The sequence below is a fragment of the Leptonychotes weddellii genome, chromosome 5 (assembly GCF_054177405.1).
Source record: "Leptonychotes weddellii isolate Sample4059 chromosome 5, ASM5417740v2, whole genome shotgun sequence".
In the NCBI taxonomy this organism is placed as follows: domain Eukaryota; kingdom Metazoa; phylum Chordata; class Mammalia; order Carnivora; family Phocidae; genus Leptonychotes; species Leptonychotes weddellii.
This window is the reverse complement of record NC_138373.1, coordinates 82907513-82926945: the sequence shown is the minus strand read 5'-3', so window position 1 is coordinate 82926945 and position 19433 is coordinate 82907513. Positions and strand designations below refer to the sequence as shown.

At 35.6% G+C, this 19433-nt stretch overlaps 1 protein-coding gene and 1 long non-coding RNA gene across 2 annotated transcripts in view; both read right to left on the bottom strand.

Moving 5' to 3' along the window:
* The window catches only part of LOC102732130 (solute carrier organic anion transporter family member 1B3), a 104739-nt gene that overhangs the window by 54257 nt on the left and 31049 nt on the right, over positions 1-19433 (bottom strand). The gene's annotated exons all lie outside the window — the stretch shown is intronic.
* Positions 12067-19320, bottom strand: LOC145721744 (uncharacterized). The gene is made up of 3 exons (XR_014145604.1): positions 18593-19320; positions 14484-17044; positions 12067-13415 (listed from the first exon to the last, which is right to left on the bottom strand). It is a non-coding gene; the product is annotated as an uncharacterized LOC145721744 (long non-coding RNA).

The window sequence follows — 19433 nt, the reverse complement described above, 5'->3', positions numbered from 1 at the left end:
CCTATTTCTTAGAACTTTTAATGTAGATTACTATGCTGTATGCAAACAAAGACAGTTGCACTTCTTCCTTTCCACTTTGGATGCTTTTTCCCCTCCTTATTGTACGTCTAAGACCTGCAGTGTTATTTCTGGACTACCATATCACAAAAAAACAAAAAGTGACAGCAGGGCATTGCCTTTTTCCCAATATTAGGGGGGAGGTTTTCAGTCTTTCACAATTAAGAATAATGCTAGCGGGCACCTGTGTGGCTCAGTTGGTCAAGTGTCCAACTCTTTATTTCAGCGCAGGTCATGACCTCGGGGTGGTGAGATTGAGCCCTGCGTTGGGCTGTGTAGAAAGTGCAGAATCTGCTTGAGATGCTCCCTCTCCCTTTCCCTTTGCCCCTCCTCCTGCTCTCTAAATAAATAAATAAATAAATAAATACTTATTTTAAAAAAAAAGAATGATGTTAGCTGTAGCTTTCTGCACATACAGGCTAAAGAAGTTCTCTTCTATTTCTAGTTTGCTGAGATTTTAAAATCACTAATAGCTTAACATTCAAAAGTCAATCAAGGTAATTCATTGCATCCGTAGAATAAAGAGGAAAAAACCCTAAATTTATATTATCATCTTAAAAGATGCAAAAAAAAATGCATTTGATAAAATTCTTCATTACTCATGATAAAAACTTTGCAAACCATAACTAGAATTTCCTTGAAGTAATGGAGAGTGTTAATCAGAGTACCTATCATCTATATATCTATAAAAATATAATGAAGTATGATGATACTTCAATGTACCAGTGGATAAAGAGAAAATAGGGGGGCCAATAAATTGAAAGTCCAATGAGTTAGGAAGAAGGGTATATGGAGAGTAATTGAGGGAATGAGAGGAGGAGGAAAAGTAGAAATCTACATTTATTATTTTTAAGCAGTTCCAGGTGATGATAAATACCAGCTACAAGATGGGGTGACTGACGTGAAATGGAATAGATTTTTCCCACTGCTCAGCAAGGCATAGAACTTTTACTCACAGTTATTTATCTGTGTTGAGTCTTCAGGGTAGTGCTATGTAAAAGCACTTTCTCTGATGATGAAAATGTTCTATAAGTGTGCTCTCAAATGTAGTAGCAACTAGCTATGTGTGGTTAGTGAGCACTTCAGATGTGGCTCGTGTGACCAAGAAACTGAATTTCTTATTTTCTTTAATTTAGATATAAGGAGCCACATGTAGCTAGTGTCTGCCTTATTGGATAGCATAACTTCAGGCTATCAGTCTGTAACATGGCTGAGGCGCAGCAGAGGGAAAAATGATCTTTTCCTACGAGTGTCACAGAATCTTGTTTACACCATTTCTAAGGCTTCTACCCTTAATCTAACTCTTTCCAAGACCTGAAATACCAAATCATTAGGCTATTAGGAAACATAGGGGATAGGCAATGCCCTATTACTTCTGTGTTCTTATATTATTCCTATCTTCTTCTCTTTTCTCTCCCTTTACTTTCCTGCTGTCTCTCAAGATCAAGGATCAAGCACAATGTCAGAACCATTATAATCACTAAATATGTGGTAGCTATTATAATAGACCTTTTCTGATTTTAAACAATACTATAAGGAATATATTTTTATGTAAATATTTAAACATTATGATTACTTTTATGGTGCATACCCTAGAATCAAAATGACCAAATCAGAATACAAGCTTTCCAAAGGTCACTTTTCAAACTGCCTTCCAGAATGATTCTATCAGCAACACTGCCTCCAAATATACGGTGCCTCTTAATTCTTATCCACCAATCATATATTCCTTCAATCTTGGACAATTAATTGCAAAATGAAATCTCACTGTTTCATTTTTGCACTTATTTGATTATAGATTACACTCATGCTAATTCTGTAATACTTTATGACAGAGTCTTCTAATATATTTCATATGATACAAATCTTCTTTCCCTCAACTCTTTCTAGGTCTCTTTGGCTCAAACTCAGAATAATATTTTTCACACTCAAATGGCAAAACCAGTATAATATTTGGTTTTCTGTAATAGAAATCCTAATTAACCTTGTTTTCTGAAAGATTCTAACATTTCTGACAGTAAAATAAATATTTTTCTTCCCCTGGAAATTACAACTTTCCTAGAGAATTCTCAAGCTGTTTGCTCTCACATGATGTAACAAAGACTAGTCACAATCCCAAGACTGTCTTTAGAGCAACAGAATGCTCCTGTCCTCAACTACTGCTAACCCTGAGTCCCCTGAAATTCCAGTCATGCCCTTACCTCCTTGGATCATCTTGTTCCTTTTCCTCAGGCCTCTCTAAGTGGGTTCTGTATCCCATGGACTTCCTCCTGGATTCAGATGTCCTCTGAGATACCTTGGTTATCTGTAGCTACCTAACAATTTTCATAAGACAACACACTTACTAGTTTAATCACCCACTCTAGAAGGTAGGACCAGAAAGAGCTGGTTAGTTTCGGAGTAAAGAAGGCCTAGGTAGGCAGGAGCAGACATTATGCATGTAAATCAGAAACAAATACAAAAATCCAAGTAGAAATTACCTGTGTGGTCCTGATTATGAAATTCTCCAGCCAGTAGATAGAAGCAGACTCCTATCGGTAAAGATGAATACTATAAACAGTTCGTTCACACATCCGAGTAGTCAGCACTTTACAGTAAAAGCAGCCCTCATTCTCCAAGGATCAGCTCTTTCTTGAGCAATATTTATACAGTCACTAATCCCTATTCAAAGGAGATTAGGGTCCTTCACAAATTTAACCCATGCCTGGGATATTACATTTCCACATAACTTCAGGTTAGGTGAAGTAAACATAATAACTAAAGAGGAAAACATCATCTGAGGTTTCTAATGCTAATAGGCTAATCATGTTTAAATGAAGTCTGTTCTTGTCCCATCCTCTAAGAAAGGCAGTGCTACCTGGTTTAGTGTCAGGAAGGCAGGACCGGACAAAGAAGGGCAAATTCACAGAAGCAAGAAAAGGAGTAAGGGGAAGGGTGTACGTGATTTAGTAGAGGGGATAATGTGACCTGTGAGCTCCATGAGGGCAGGAGTATATCTCCGTTGGGCTAACACAGTTCTGGATACCTAGTGGATATTCATCAAATATCTGTTGAATGAAACAGTGAGTGATTAAATAGAAGTTCAAATGGTGTCTCTTCTCGGGATTTGCTATCTCAGCTGTGTCCCTTGTGAAATTCATGTAATGTATAAAAGAAACTTGAAAGGCAGTGGAGAATGATGATGGGGGAGGCTGAATAATGGCCTCCAAAGATATCTGTGTCCTCCTCCCCGGAACCTGTAAATGCTTACTTATGTGGCAAAAGGGACTGTGCAAATGTGATTAAGGATCTTAACACGGGGAGAGTATCCTGGATAATCCAGATTGGCCCTAAATGCAATCAGAAGTGCTCTTTAAGAAGGGAGTAGAGGTAGGTTTGACTGCACTCAGAGGAGAAGGTGCTGTGGTGCTAGAAGCAGAGACTGGAGCTATACATTTTGAACATGGAGAAAGAGGCCAGAAGCCAAGGAATATAATAAGTCACTAGAAGCTGCAAAAAGCAAGAAAACACTCTCCTTTCAGAATTCCAAAGTATCTAGGCTTGCCAACACCTTATCCCAGTGAAACTGATTTCAGACATATGACTTCAACAGCCAAAAGAGAATAAATTTGTGCTGGGGCAAACCACTAAGTTTGTGATACTTGTATAGTAGCAATAGGAAAAGAACACAGGTGGTAACTGCCTTCTTCATCCCATATCTCTCTTTCTCTGCTGTCCTCCACTTATCTACTCCTTCAAGAGACTATCAATAGTGAAATGTTCAATTAAGGGTTCTTGAATGTTGTACACACAAATCTCTCATGAGTGGGGTTTGTGGTAAGTGTTGCTGTACTATCTGCAGGAGTCAAGGCTCGTGGGTGGGGTCCAGGTACCATCCAATGGGCTGGCATTTCTACTGTTAACAAATACTCTAATCTCTTTCCACTTTCCACTTGGATTGTGATAGTAAATTACTTTATTTTCTCTTGGTCTTGGTGCCTAAAAGGATGCAGCTCACATATCTCCAACTACATGAACATAATTGACCAATGGTCTCATGAAATTTAATCTTATTTTGTTATTTCCTTCTTGGAGGACAAATACATGTGATATCCTGAACATATTCTCATTCCTTTTCTTTATCATGCTCCACTTTAGAAATGATCCTAGTTGTCTAGACCATTGACCATAGTTCCAATTAGCCCATTCTCTTCCAAGCAGTTGAATCTGCTTCGTTTACTATCACCTCAGATCCTTCGAGATCCTTCTCCATATTTGTCATGCCAGCTTAAACATAGTATCACTCACTCAACCATAGATATTCTATTTTCCCCATGGACTCCAACTGTTATTCTGCCCATCCTTGATCACTCTGGAGATAGTTTGATCAAGCTCCTTGAAGGAGAAACTCAAGTTATAGTTGAGCTCACAGACTGAATACAGACTGCCTAGGCTTCAAGTCCAGTTCACCCACTTAGGAACCCTGTGACCCAGTTAAGTTACTAAACCATGTCTCACTTTTCCTTATCTGTTAAATAATAATAATGCCTGCCTTATAGGTTGTTGGGAAGATTAAATAAGAGAAATACTTGAAGTATTTAAAACAGTTTTGGCCACAAAAGGTCACATTTTTTCATATTTCCAGTTAATATGAGAGGTCCAGATTAGACAAATTCATAAAGACAGAAAGTAGATTAGTGGTTGATGGGGCAGCAGTAGGGGAGAAAAGAGTGAGGAGTGACTGCTAATGAGTAATGAATATTTTTTTGGGGGGGGGCGATAATGTTCTAAAATGAGTCAGTGATGATGTTTGCATGATTCATTCAATATATTTAAAAACCCACCGAATTGTAGACTTTAAAATAAGGAATTTTGTGGTATGTAAATTTTATCCCAATTTAAAAAACAATGTGGGCACATTGTGTTGGCTGTTACTTTAAATTATTACTGTGGTCAGTGTGTCTGGTCATTCTCTCTTACATTAAAAAGAGGTGCTGTAATTGAACTGTGCTGCCCCAAAATGCATATATTGAAGCCCTAACACTCAGTGTAACTGCTTTGTGAGATTATGTTCTTAGGAAGTAATAAAGGTTAAATGAGATCATAAGGATAGGCTCCTAATCCAATAGGACTAGTGGCTGTATAGGAAAGGAAGATAAGAATGTCATATAATTTTAAGAAAGCAATCAGAAGGCAGATTTGAATCCAGGGTTGGCTCTGTAGACTCTTTGTGACTTTGTGAAAATTAGTTAACCTCTCTAAGCCTCAGTGTCCCCCTCATCTGTCACACATTGTATACATATCTAGATTGTTCAGATCATTAATTGAAGTTATATATTTATAGGAGCACAATGCCTGTACTTAGTGATTGATGAAAAATAACTATTAATAGGGGCACCTGGGTGGCTCAGTCGTTAAGCGTCTGCCTTTAGCTCAGGTCATGATCCCAGGGTCCTGGGATCGAGCCCCACATCGGGCTCCCTGCTCGGCGGGAAGCCTGCTTCTCCCTCTGCCACTCCCCCTGCTTGTGTTCCCTCCCTTGCTGTGTCTGTCTCTGTCAAATAAATAAATAAAATATTTTAAAAAACAACTATTAATACTCTACAGAATATTTTTGGAAACTAGGGTATAATAAAAGAAGAGCGATAAAATAGTAACTAGGGGGAGCTCTAAGATCAAGAGGAGTTGTTTCTCTTTGTCCCGTCTTTTTTTTTTTTTTTTCCTTTAATAGCTGGAGAAAAAGGAACTTACCATCTAGTCGGAAGGCAATATAAGATTAAAAGGCTGGAAACTGAAGCAGCACTTTATTTCAGACCCATCCTGTGTACAGAAGTCAAGTGCTTTAGCTACCTTGTCCCTCCAAGTTGGAGTAATAAGAGGCACAGAAATAACAGGTAGGAGGAAGCATTCAGGAGCAGGGCCACAAGAGCCGCCACTAATACCCGTGGCTATCTGACAAATTCCTAGGGACTGTAGAATGTTTTGATGAAGGCAAAGAATCAGGGCGCCCCTGTTGTGAGAGTGACTGCATTCCCTGAGGTATGGTGGAGTGGACAGGAGAGTAGGTGATGTGATGTCCATGTGTAGATATGGCATTTTGCCAGCTCCCAGGCAATCCAGACCCAGATTTCTAAAGGCAAATACTCCATTTACAAATGTACAATAAACACTCATCACATGCACAATTGCAGTAAACTACTTTCAAAATGGCCAGGGTTCTGGCAGGTTTGTTGGTTGTTTTTTTTTTTTAAATATGCTTTTCTGAATAAGGCAAAACAGATGCACTTGTTAGCCTCCTGAATACTTTCCTGTTTTGGAACTGGAATATTTCACTACTTTGGATTTTGCTTATGAAGCATGGAGTATGTTCCAATCACACTGGCCTTAGGCATGAAATAAATCAATGCCTGAATTTTTAAAATATGGATTTAATCCAAGCCAGACCTGGCCTTAAGCACTATATAACCTAAGATTGGGTCGTACTGATGTGGGAGACTGAATGTTAGAAAATGCAATCTGTTAAAGGGTCTTATGTGTAGGTGCACCTGAATAACCTCAGTAGTAAAGCCCAATTAGTTGTAAATAATACCTTAATAAATAAAACCTTTCTATAAAAATTCATCATGTAAAACTTTTGGGTCGAAAGTTTGTTAGCTTCCAGTATGTGGTATCTATTTACACATTTTTTTTAAGGGACAAACTGTTTTTTTTTTTAATGGAGAAGAAGTCTTCTACACCTCCAGACTTTTACTCAGTTATCCCACTTCTCTCAAATCTGAAATGTTTTATTCTTTCAGTCACAGTCTGTGCCAAGATCATTACAGCGGGGGACAACTATTTCTTGACACATTGTGGAACTTGCAGGCAATAAACAAGTTAGCAAGAGGATATATATATGGAGGAATAACTGCTATAAAGAGAAATAAGTTAGATTAATGGAATAGAAAGGAATAGCACATCCTATTTTAGATAGGGTTTTCGGGGAAGGTCTCCAAGGGGCTGATGTTTGAACAAAGAGTGAGGGGTCAAGTCATCGAGGGCAAAATGTTCCAGAGAGAGGACTCAGGAAATGCAAAACCCTGGTATACAGAGGCTGCTTGACGTGCTGGAGGAACATGAGGGAGGCCTGAGTGGAGCAGAGTGAGTGGAGAGGAGAGGAGGAAATGAGAGATGAAAGGTGTCTGTGCTTAAGTTATATAGGGCCTGGGAAGGCCATGGTCACATGAAATATATATATAATGCCAAAAATTATATGCTGGATCAGTGTGGGTGCTCTATTTATAAAGTTATCAGGGTTTCTCATGCCAGTTTTTATCCCAGGTTAGTCTCCTTTGAACTTCAGCGGTCTTGAATCTCAACTCAGTTCAGCCAATGACAGGTATTGGTGGTGAGTCAGGGTGCCCGGCTAGCAACCCCACACTGCTAGTAGGTAACGTGACTTTGTGGACCATGAGAACTTTCACTTCTGTGGTCCTCATCCTCCTATCTGTTAACTGATGACTTCCGAAACCACTTGCAGTGCCAACAGTCTGATTACTATGGTAGTATGTATTCTGTGTTCCTTGGTCAGCCCTACTACCATTGTGGGGTTCTCTGCAGTACGTGAACTACCAGATATAAATACATATATATTTTCACAAGTCAACCGCTTTAGCCAGCCTAGAAATCTATGCTAGAGAGAAAAAGGAAAAATGAAAACAACAACATAGGCAAACTAATTTTGTGGTTTAGAAAGAGGCAAACACTGAGGAACAGAGTTGAAAACTTGATTTTATCAAAATCAAAACTGAACATCCTGGATATATGGTACCCTGTATCATACCACTATTTCTGCTGCTTTGGGGCTTTGAAGAAATTTCAGCCACATATGGTGAATGTCAAGAGCACTAGATGAAGCATCGGAAGATGTGGGTTTAAGCTCCTGCTCTTTAAAACCTGACACTACAACCTTAGCAAGTCAGGTAAACTCATATAATCCTCTTGTAGGCTCAGATTTTTTTATAATGGAAAGAAACACTAATCTTTATGTGGAATTAAAAAATGCATATACTAAAATGCTTTGTAGACTCAGAAGAAATATGCATTTTATATAAATGCAATATATATAAGGATTATATATAAATGGTCTCTTAGGTCTCAATTGGATATTTTTGGGAGCTGACAAAATAATCTTGAATTTATCTAGAAGAAAAAAATGAAAATATTTAAGAAAACTTGAAAATGAATCATATGAAGGAAGGCATGAATTGTCAGAAATTAAAATGCATTTTATGCATTTTCATACTTTATGTAATTCTTATATAATGTGATCCTGAACAGAAATAGGCATCTAATGAGATTAGAAAATCCTCAGACACTCATAATTTAATAATTTGTAAAGTTGGAGAATATGGACTACCGAACACATAGTATTAGGGCAAGTGGCTAAAAGTCTGTCAAAATAATTAGGTTATTTATCTCAAAATACTGTATCAAGGGGCACCTGGCTGGCTCAGCCACTACACTGTGGAACTCTTGATCTTGGAGTTGTGAGTTCAAGCCCCACGTTGGGTGTAGAGACTACTTAGAATAAAAAAATAAAATCTTTAAAAAAAATACATCAAAATAAATCCAGATATATTAAATATTTTTAGAAACTAAATCATAAAACATAGATCAATGCAGGTCATCATATCACCATAAGGTAAGAAAATTATTTTGAGCACGTATATATGTAGAATCTATAAAGGCGTATATGACTGTAAATTTTTTTAAATATTAAAGTCAAAAATCACATTAAACAACATTTAAAATTAAGCTCCTGTTACTGATTGGACTATGTTCCCCCAGAATTCATATGTTGAAGCTCTAACCCCAGTATCCCAGAATGTGACTGTATTTGGAGATAGAACCTTCCAAGAGGTGACTAAGTTAAAACGAGGCCAGTAGGGTGGGCCCAAATCTAATCTGATGATGTCCTTATAAAAGCAGGATATTAGGAGAGAGGAAGATACACCAGGGATGCACATGTATGGAAAAAAAGACCACGTGAAGACATTAAGAAGGCAACTCCCTGCAATCCAAAAGGGGAGCCCGCCTGGAGAAAGCAACCTGCCAACACTTTGATCATGGGACTTCTAGTCTCCAGAACTGTTGGAGGATTAATTTCTGTTGTTCAAGCCACCCAGTCTGTGTTATTTTATTGTGGCAGCTTTAGCAAACTAATACAGCCCCCAAATTAGAAAAATTAGTACACATGGAATACATTCATGGTTAGTATCATTAATAAAATAACTACCAAAATAAATAATATGCAAGGCTGTGAACACAACCTATAAGAGATGTGACCAGTAGACATACAAGTTTTAACACACTAGCAAAAAAAAAAAAATGAAAATGAAAATCAAAACACTGAAATGCCATTTTTAATTTATAAAATTGATAAATTGGTGAAGATTAGGACAGCTAATTTTTCAAATGCTGTTTGTCTTTCCCTTTTGGAATGCCACTGGTTAGTATATTTGAGACATTCTATCTCTAGGAATCTATTTTAAAGAAATAAATAAAGATAGCCAAAAGGGTGCATGCTTGAAATTTTCCCTGTGGATTTGTTTATATAGCAAAGGCAAGACACATAAAAACAATTTATTAATAATTTAGGTCTTAAATCTTTGGTTACATTAGTAAAACAATCTTGGGATTGTGAGTAGGAGATGGAAAGTAAAAACAATTTTGTGTAGTTTTATTTTTAAAGTCAAACTGTAGCTCTATTGAGGTAAAATTGACATATAAAATAGTAAGATATCCAAAGTATACATAATGGTGATTATTAGATATAAATATATACTGTGAAAGAATCCCCCGTTTAGATAATTAACACATCCATAACCTCACTTTTGTGTGTGAGAACATTTAAGTGCTACTGTCTTCACAATTTCAATTATACAATACAGTGTTACCAATGATAGTCACCATGTTTATAAGCTCCTCAGATCTTATTCATCTTATAGCTTAAAGTCTGTACCCTTTTATCAACCTCTTCCTATCTCATCCACCCTCTAGTCCCTGGCAACCACTCTTCTGTTCTCTGATTCTGTGAGTTTTTTGGGGGGGGCGGATTTCACACGTAAGTGATACCATGTAGTATTGATCTTTCTCTATCTGGCTTATTTCACTTAGCATAATGCCCTCAAAGTCCATCCATGGTGTCACAAATGGCAGGATTTCCTTCTTTCTCATGGCAGAATTGTATTCCATCATATAGTAGATATATACATCTTCTTTACCCATTCATCCAATGATGGACACTTGGGTTATTTCTAAATATTGTCTGTATGAATAATGCTGCGACGAACATGAACATGGAAGTGCAGATATCTTTTCAATATCCTGTTTTCATCTTCTTTGAACATATACCTAGAAGTGGAATTACTGGATCATAGTTGTATTTTTAAATTCTTGAGAAACTTCCATACTGTTTTCTGTCGTGGCTCCATGAATTTATATTCTCACCAATAGTTCACAAGGGTTTCCTTTTCTACACATTCCTGTTATGCCTGTTACCTCTTGTCTTTTGATGATATCCATTCTAACAAGTGTGAAGTGATATCTCATTTGGTTTTGATTTTCATTTCCCTGATGATTAGTGATATTGAACACCTTTTCATTTGCTTGTTGGAAATCTGCATGTCTTCTTTGGAAAAATGTCTACTCAGTTCTTCTGACCGTTTTTTAATTGGATTGTTTATTTTGTTGCTGTTGAGTGTATGAATTCTTCATATATTTTGACTATTAACCCCTTACTAGGTATATTATTTACAAATATTTTCTCCCATTTTGTAGGTTGCCTTTTCATTTTGTTGTGGGTTTCATTTGCTGTGCAGAAGCTTTCTAGTTTGATGTCACCTCACTTGCTTATTTTTTGCTTTACTTGCCTTTGCTTTTGGTGTCAAATGCAAAAAATCACTGCCCAGATTAGTGTCAAGAAGCTTACCTCCTATGTTTTATGATTTCAGGTCTTAAATTTAAATCTTTTTAAAATAAAATTTCAGTCTTTTAAATTTAACATTTTATTTATTTTATTTTATTTTTAAAAGATTCATTTATATGAGAAAGAGAGAGAGAGAGCACAAGCAGGGGAGACAGAAAAGCAGACTCCCCGCTGAGCTGGGAGCTTGATGTGGGGCTTGATGTGGGGCTTGCTGTGGGGATTGCTGTGGGGCTCGATCCCAGGACCCTGAGATCATGATCTGAGCCAAAGGCAGATGCTTAACCATCTGAGCCACCCAGGCGCCCCTAAATTTAACATTTTAAATGCTTAACCTTACACAAGGAGAGTCAATAGAGAGCATTTATTTGATTTTTTGCATTTTTAAGAAGACAAAAATAGTATTAATGCATATTTTTATAATTTTTGGATAACTTTTGGATAACCAACTGTAAAATATTTTTCACATTGTTAAAGAAGTGGCTATAACTTCCATATTGTTAGTAGGAATTAAAAGCAAAAATATAGCACAGATAGCATTTGGAAGAATAACAGAAAATACAAGGAAGGAACCATAAAACAAAATGGAATAAATAATATAAAAGAAGGAAAACCGAACATCAAGTGTGACAATTAAATATATTTGCAAATAGACAAAATTTTAGATAAAGTAAAAAGAAAATCCAATTTTATACTGTTAATAAATTTCTAACCTTAAACAGAACACAAAAAATTAAAAAAAAAAAATAAAGGCAGGGCCAAAAGTACATCAAGTAAACATAATCAATAAAGACAGAAGTAGCAATATTATTATTATAATAACATTAAAAAATTATTAACTATGATAACAAGTTTTTAAAAATCAAGTCTATACATCATAAAGACATAATAGCTATAAAACACATTAAGTTCTATAAATGAAAACTTTTGGAAAAAATGGAAGCAATTCACAAATCTCATTCAATTATATTGAAAGATTTTGATATACAATTAGTCTCAAGCTTTAAAAAACAGGAAAGAAAATAAGTATCAAAAGATGTGAATGGTATAATTAATTGGTTTGCTTTGGTAAATATCTATTTAATATTGTCTTTTATAATCAATGAACATACTTTATTTTCAAAACCTGAACTTAATATTCATAAATCAATTTCTTTGGTTTATGTCCTCAATAAATTTCCAAAAGGATAAATTGAATAGGCTACATTCCCTAATTATAAATGTGATTAATCTGAAAAATAAAAGACAAATTTAAATTAAAATATCCAAACAGAGAAATTTTAAATCATTTTCTTTTCAGAGCAAATAGGAATTTTGAATCAAATAGAAAATCCAGAATGTATTTGTAAACAATTGAGGAAACATCTTTGGTACGGCAGCATGGCAAACCTTTTAATTATATACAAATTTTTACATTAAGAGATATTAACGTTTTCATTACTAAGCTAGAGCATATTGTTATAAACCTACAAATCAAGAATTTAGGTAAAGATTTTTTTAAACATGCCTAAAGAAAGCAGAAGGAAAGTAAGAAATAAATATTAATTAAAAATAAATAAATATTAATTAGGTAGCAGAGAAACAGAATCCAAAAGCCATTTCTTTGAGAATTCAATAAAGTAAGTCCCTGTCAAGCAAAATTCACACACACACACAAAAACCCCAAGTATAAAACTAGGAATGAGAAAAGAATATAATCTAAGCTTACTTGCTCTAATTTTACAAAATTAAAAAATCTTTAAAGAATCTGGAAGATTTTTCTAGAAAAAAACACAAATTTTCAAAGTTGAATCAGTAAGCAGATATTTTTTAAAAAGCTACAATAACCAAACAAAACTTTTCAAAGTATTATTTCTTTAGAAGGCTAAAAACATTCTTTCAAGTGTAAAAGGAACAGATACTTCCTATGCTATAAAATCTGTTCCAGAACTTTAAAAACAAAATAGCTTTCTAGTTAATTTTATAAAACTGCATAAGCCTGATACCAGAAGCTGACCTATAAGATAGCAAGAGATTTATAAAGGAGGAGGATAAAATTGTGTTTTCCTAATATACTGCATTGAAAACTACCTAGGTCCAAGACTTGTTAATAAAAAGTGGATTTAATGCCAAATAAGTCTGCCAAATAAAGATACACATCCTCTTGAAGAGATCAGCAATGCACATCATCACATTAAAGATTCTGCACTTGTGTGAGAGTTATCATTAACTCAGCATATTCCAAAATTATTCAAACATAAACACTTTTTTACATTATACTTAATATTTAAATGTGTTAATGTACCTCTAATGCTTGATTCATAGTAGGTCCTTAATATATGTTTTTATTCCTTCTTCTTTTTTCCTAATTGTGAGATTTCGTGGCTTCACCAGTAGATGGCATCGATCTTAATTATAATCATTCAGGCTTTTCCTGTTGGAATGTTCACAGAGCTGATGAAACATGTTATCATTCTCAACAATGTAAAAGTAAAGGTACAGGGAACAGAAAGGAGATGAGAGTTTGGAGACATCAAGAGAAGGGAGGAAGCTCTAGGGTCTTCATTTTGCAAAAGGTGGGGAAACATGGTTTGTGCTTATTGAATGAGAAATGGAGGTATTGAGGTGACATTTGAGGAACTCAGAATAGTGACCCCACTATGTACTAATTACAGGGGATGAGAGGCATAACTCCTAATCTATCAGAGTAGACAGTCAATAGACCCTGTCCAAAGTTGATGAGTCAAGAAGTGGTATTTGCATATTATTATTTAAAGATGTGGAAGTGACCATCAGAAAAACCAACAACCCAAACTTGCGAGAAGTAATTGCCTTTGAGGAACAGAAGTGAAGTTGGGGTGCAGGACTGTTACTTTTCATTTTAAATCATTCTGCATCATTTGATTTTCTTTAACCATGTGCATATTTTGGTATGTTAAAACTTTTCCAATGTAGATATCCAAAATTATTTTTAGCAAAATTAGTGGGAGATAACAATTTAGGGTATAGATTAATACAGGCATAACGTGGCTGTCCAAATCTGATAAAACTCAATGTAAATCTTGGCTCAACCAATTACTGAGACTTGTTAGCTTCGAATAAGTCACTAAAATTCTCTAAATTTCGGTTTCTTCCTCTAAAAATATCAGTAATTATACCTAACACATAAAGTTATTTTGATATTTGAAATTGAGATAATGTGTCTAAAGCACTCAGCACACATATAGAGGGTGCTTAATATTGTCATACTTACTAGTTGTTATAAAATTATTAAAAATGATTATTGTTCTCAAGGATATGTTATAGTCGCTGTATCCTATCAATCACCCTTTATGTATGACTGTATAAATCTGTAGTATGTAAGTGGAGATTTCTTAAATGCTAATGGTCACAAAAGTTCTTCTAGTTGTTTTTCAGAATTTTAGAGTGCTTGTTTTTATTACCTGCTTCAGAGGCATCATGATGTAATGGAAGAAACCAACATCAGTTTGCCCACCTCTACCTTGGCTAAGTCATTTAATCCAATTTCAGTCACTCCATTTGTAAGATGACATTGCTGGAGATTCACCTGTCTGAAACTTAGAGTGAATCAGATGCTCATTTGAGGTGCTGGTCACTCTAGAGGCCATGGCTGTGGAACAAGAGAAGAAAGTGGCCCATTGAATGTGGGGCAATTGCGGGATCCCACATGTCGGTTAAGGTCTTACCTCTAAATGTCTGGCCCTGGGGCTGAGGGAATTTTTTTGACCTTTGAAATGAAGTTTGGTTTGTTAGAAAAAAAAATTATTCATGTGCTTTCTGAGGCATAAAAAGCCTGCTTACTTCTGTCAGATGAATTTACTCATCCAAAATATCAGGGTTCCTCTTAGTAAATTCAATTCCCCACTAAATGATACCCTCATATGCCATATTACTGAGTTTAGAATATATAATTCCACTGTCAAATTAATGGCAATGCATAAAAAAAATGCTTCCTTTTCACTGGCATCCAGTACTTTTATGAAAAAAGATCAATCAACTTTCATGCCAATTTTTATTTATTTTTCAAGTTACTCAAGAGTAAATTGGATAGGATTCTGTTTAGAAATTTACTTGCAAAAAAGTTATTTTTCAGGATATTGCTACAGAAAGCTTTGAAAAATAAAGAGGATGTGGGAGACAGGATGAGGACCTTGAATTTTAATTTCATCTCTACAAAGAAAATTCTTGACAAGCATATCACTCACGCACTCGGTAAGTATTTGTTGTGGGTAAGACTGATATTGAGATGACAAAAAGAATTCCTGCTCTCAAGTTAACACAGCAGCCGCAGGTCTGATGTAGGCCTGCTGGAAACAAAACACGTTGATTTTCATTTTCAAAAATAGTACAATATAGGATAATCTTGCATCACTAACTCAAATGACAAAATTAATCTACATTTAAAGGAAATGTCCTCTGCTCTCCATCCCCAAACTTTCCATCTCCAGTTTTTTCCATTCATATTTACAGGATTGGTATATAATGGAAAAATGAAAAGACAGTAAACTATTTTGTTTGTACTATTTGAGCCTTCCACCGATGAAGACTACTGCATTTTTGAGCTGGACCTTCTTGTTGGACTTGGGTTCCTAGACACTCCTCAAACAAACTTCTTGTTGGGAGTGTCCTGATTGCGTGCTGTTTGTTGTAGAGGCTGCTACGAATTGTGGTACAATTTCAAGACTCCACTGGGGTGGTCTTTACCTTAAGTCGGCTTTTCTTAGGAGGCCCAAGCTCCTGTTACCCAGCTGTTGGAGGAAGAAAAATATAGTAGATAATAGAGCTAACGATGGAGGACTGCTGAACTTATTACAGCTCCTCAGAGGAGCTCCAGGAAGCCATCAGAGAGGAAATGCCCCGAAACGAAGAGCTGTCTGGCAGGCTGTAGCAGTGTCAGCCCCCTGCCCAGAAGCCCTTCGACCCTGTGATGTGTGCCAGAACCACACCAGAGCACCCAAGAACCACACCATCACTCAACCCATCACCTCCTCATTCCTGTTACAACACCTAAGCTTACTGTAGACTTTCAGAAATTCAACTTTCAAATGCATTTTAGGATCACATCATGTGCAATGTCTAGAGCAGCTTACATACATTAAAATATGGGCAGTATTGTATAAACAGTATTTTTTAATCCACTGAATTTATAGAAGGACAATGACACATGTTAATAATAATTTTATTACTTTACCACCATGGTCACTTCAAGTGTCACACACAATGTACACATAATGGATGGCAGAAGAGCTAATAATCCAAAATTTGAATCCTCCAAGATCATTTGCCACTATACATTTCTGTATCAATTACTGTAGTCCATAAGAAAGGAAGAGTGTAAAATTAAATCTTTCTCCACATATTCTGGCTCTATCCCAACATCTTCATTAAGGTCATATTTGAAGGAGGACAAGATATAATTTAATTTTTTAACAGGACTCTCTTCCCCTTGACAAGTGTTTTAGTTTAGAAATTACTTTATATATAGCCATTAGACTATTAGAACAATTGTTCTAGGAATACAGCTAATACATCAATGGGCACAAGGCAAAATCAGGCAGAATGAGTAAATAAAATAAGGAATTTGTATAAATAATATAAGGAAGATTTAAAAGGTTTGGATTAACTTTATTATCCACATTTTCTGTAATATGTTTAATTATATTTGTTATTAGGTACATTATGTAATACCTAGGGTCAAAAACAAAGACATTTTTTTTGAAAGGAGAAAAAAAAGACACATTTAAAACCCCTTTGATTAAAATCTATTTGTTTGCACGACTTCCAGAAATTAGAAAACATGGCTTCAAGTCATCATTTTTCTAAAGCTGTGTTTCCTTGCCTGGCCAGTAGTTGGGTTGTAGCAAATGATCACTTGTAGTACAATTTTCCTTCCTGATTCTTGTAGACACCATTGTTCCTTCTGTCTTGGTTCTGAAGCTTCTATGTTTTGAAACACAATTTTTCTTTAAAGTGAAAAGTACTGCGATACTTAGGAAAATGGACACTGTGCCCAGCATCACAGTTAGTCCCAGATATATGTGTCTAAAAGAAGAGAGAAACTCAGTCATAATTAGTGCAACTGTCCAACTCTAAAATGGGAAAGGAAGGTAATATTATCATTCCATAAATAGCAATACCAAGAAAATCAATCTGTCAATGAAACCAGCACGAGGATGTTTTTTCTTAAGAATGCAAATTCAGTGGCTATAAAAGACCTTCTATGAACATCTGGCAGACTATTGAAGGCAGTATGCTAATATAAAGCGACCTCTTAGTGGTGCCATAATTTTTAGTTACTACTAATTACATAATCAGTTCCATCCTCTCTGTAAATTATTCCCTTAGACCAGATGACCATATGCCTATTTGCCCAGAACAGTCCTAGCTTATGCTGGTGTTGTCCCAGTGTACTTTTTAATAGTGCCCCTTTTCACTCTCAAAAGTGTCCATGTTGAATGATAAATTATGTGGTTACCCTATCCTTGAAACTTGCCCAAATGCATGTCTACAAAAAAACTGCAAGAAGCAATGTTAAGGGAGACTCAGAGCTCTTAGTAGAGCAGAATGACTTAAGAATTAACCAAAGGTTTAAATCACTTTCTTAATGAGAAGCCTTTAGTTCTTAATTCTATCATAAAACAGGAAGGTATGGAAGGACAGGATGAATGATTTATTCTGGTCATCTTGTATACATACTCAGTCTCTGATTGAAATACATTGTCTTTACATTAAAGTAAATGCCGCCTTAGCAAATTGAGCAAAGCATAAATTCTACTCATAGGTCAAGTCCCTTTCAAAGACCAAAATAAATTTCTCACATAACATCAAAGTTTATTAAATCAAACAAACTTATTTGAGATGGTTGGCTCAATTCACATCCAACTTCCAACTTACACAGTTCAGTACCAAGCTTATTTCTCCAGAAAATGCTCAGATTGTAGGGAAAAAAAAAAAAAAATCCTTCCTGCTTTTAAGCCATTGAAGCATTGCTTTAAGCAATAAGGGGACTAAATGTTTGATGAAATGAACTGAATGATGCCATAGTGAAAAAGCCATGCCCCTCAGCCCCATACACACTCATACACACAGAAAAAGCCTTTTACTTTTATGCATCTCAAGTACTGGAATAATTGAACATCAGTTTGGCAATAAAAGCTGGACAGATTTAGAGCCAAATCCAATCCTTGCCCAGGGGGATTATATCTGACGTAAATGGGACAGTTTGGCTCAGTTTGAAAAAGAATAGAATTAAACCCAAAATGTGACCTAAATTTAAATGCTTCGGAGCTTCAGAGAATTACCCACTTGTGTGCATAAACTTGCAAAATTCTACTGTATTCTGGGATCTTTTGTGAATTTTATTTAAAAAATGATTACTCATTTAAAATGGGAGTTAAGATTAGGAATGGGGAAAAACTGAAAGATATAGCCAAATACATAATAATAAAATTATTCTATAAAATAGAACTCATTTTTTGGTTAGATGATCCTTTTGCAGTGAAACTCCATGAGGAATGATTACTGCCCACTTCATTGTGCAAACCTGTAACGTTGTAGCAGGGAGATGCAGGAACCAGTTTGATACAGTACCTGAAAGCATTTGAATCATATAATCTGCAGGAGCCTCTACGTCCACACCTTTTAAATCCCCATTTGAGGCATGAAGTGTCAATCAAAATTCCAAAATACACGGGAGCTGGGATTCCTGCTGTGAGAAAAACAAACAATTGCTGCTAAAAATATATACCCATCTTTTTGATTATCCTATAATGAATGAGTCTCTGGAACCACCTACTTTCAAACTAAAAACAAACTGCTTTGGGGAAAACAGGTACCTGTAGAAGACCAGAATATGCTTCCTCATTGTATTTCTCTGGCATAAACGTTATTTTGAGAAACAGAAGGCACACAAGAAGCTGTGAAGACTGAGCCTAAATTTCCTTTTTGTAAGGGAAACTAAGATTTATAACAGAGGTCTCCATTTGTAAGGGTGTCTACCTCTCTGTACCAAGAGAAGGATTCCTAATCCCAAGAGGCTTTTATCAAAGGAGAAGGCACCCACCTAAATCTCCATAACAATTCTAACCCTTGTTTACCTTACTTTTCCTGGTCACCTTCCCATTACTTAAGAATGGGTTTTACTTATTTTATGCTGTTATCACTTTTTTATTGTGCTGAAAACACTGACTTCTAATGATATTGACATAATCTCTTATTTGCTTTATTTTAAAATACGTAATAGTTTCAACATAACTATACCAATGTTAGTATTAAAGATAAGACTACACAATGCAGTGAAGTTATGTGGCTTTGGTTAGGATTCTGCCCTTTTAAATCTGTTTTTCTTTGTGGTTATGCCTCTTATATGATATATAGCTAATTTCAGTTTGTTTCAAGAATGTCTTAGTTTCTTTTCATTGTTTTTTTTTTT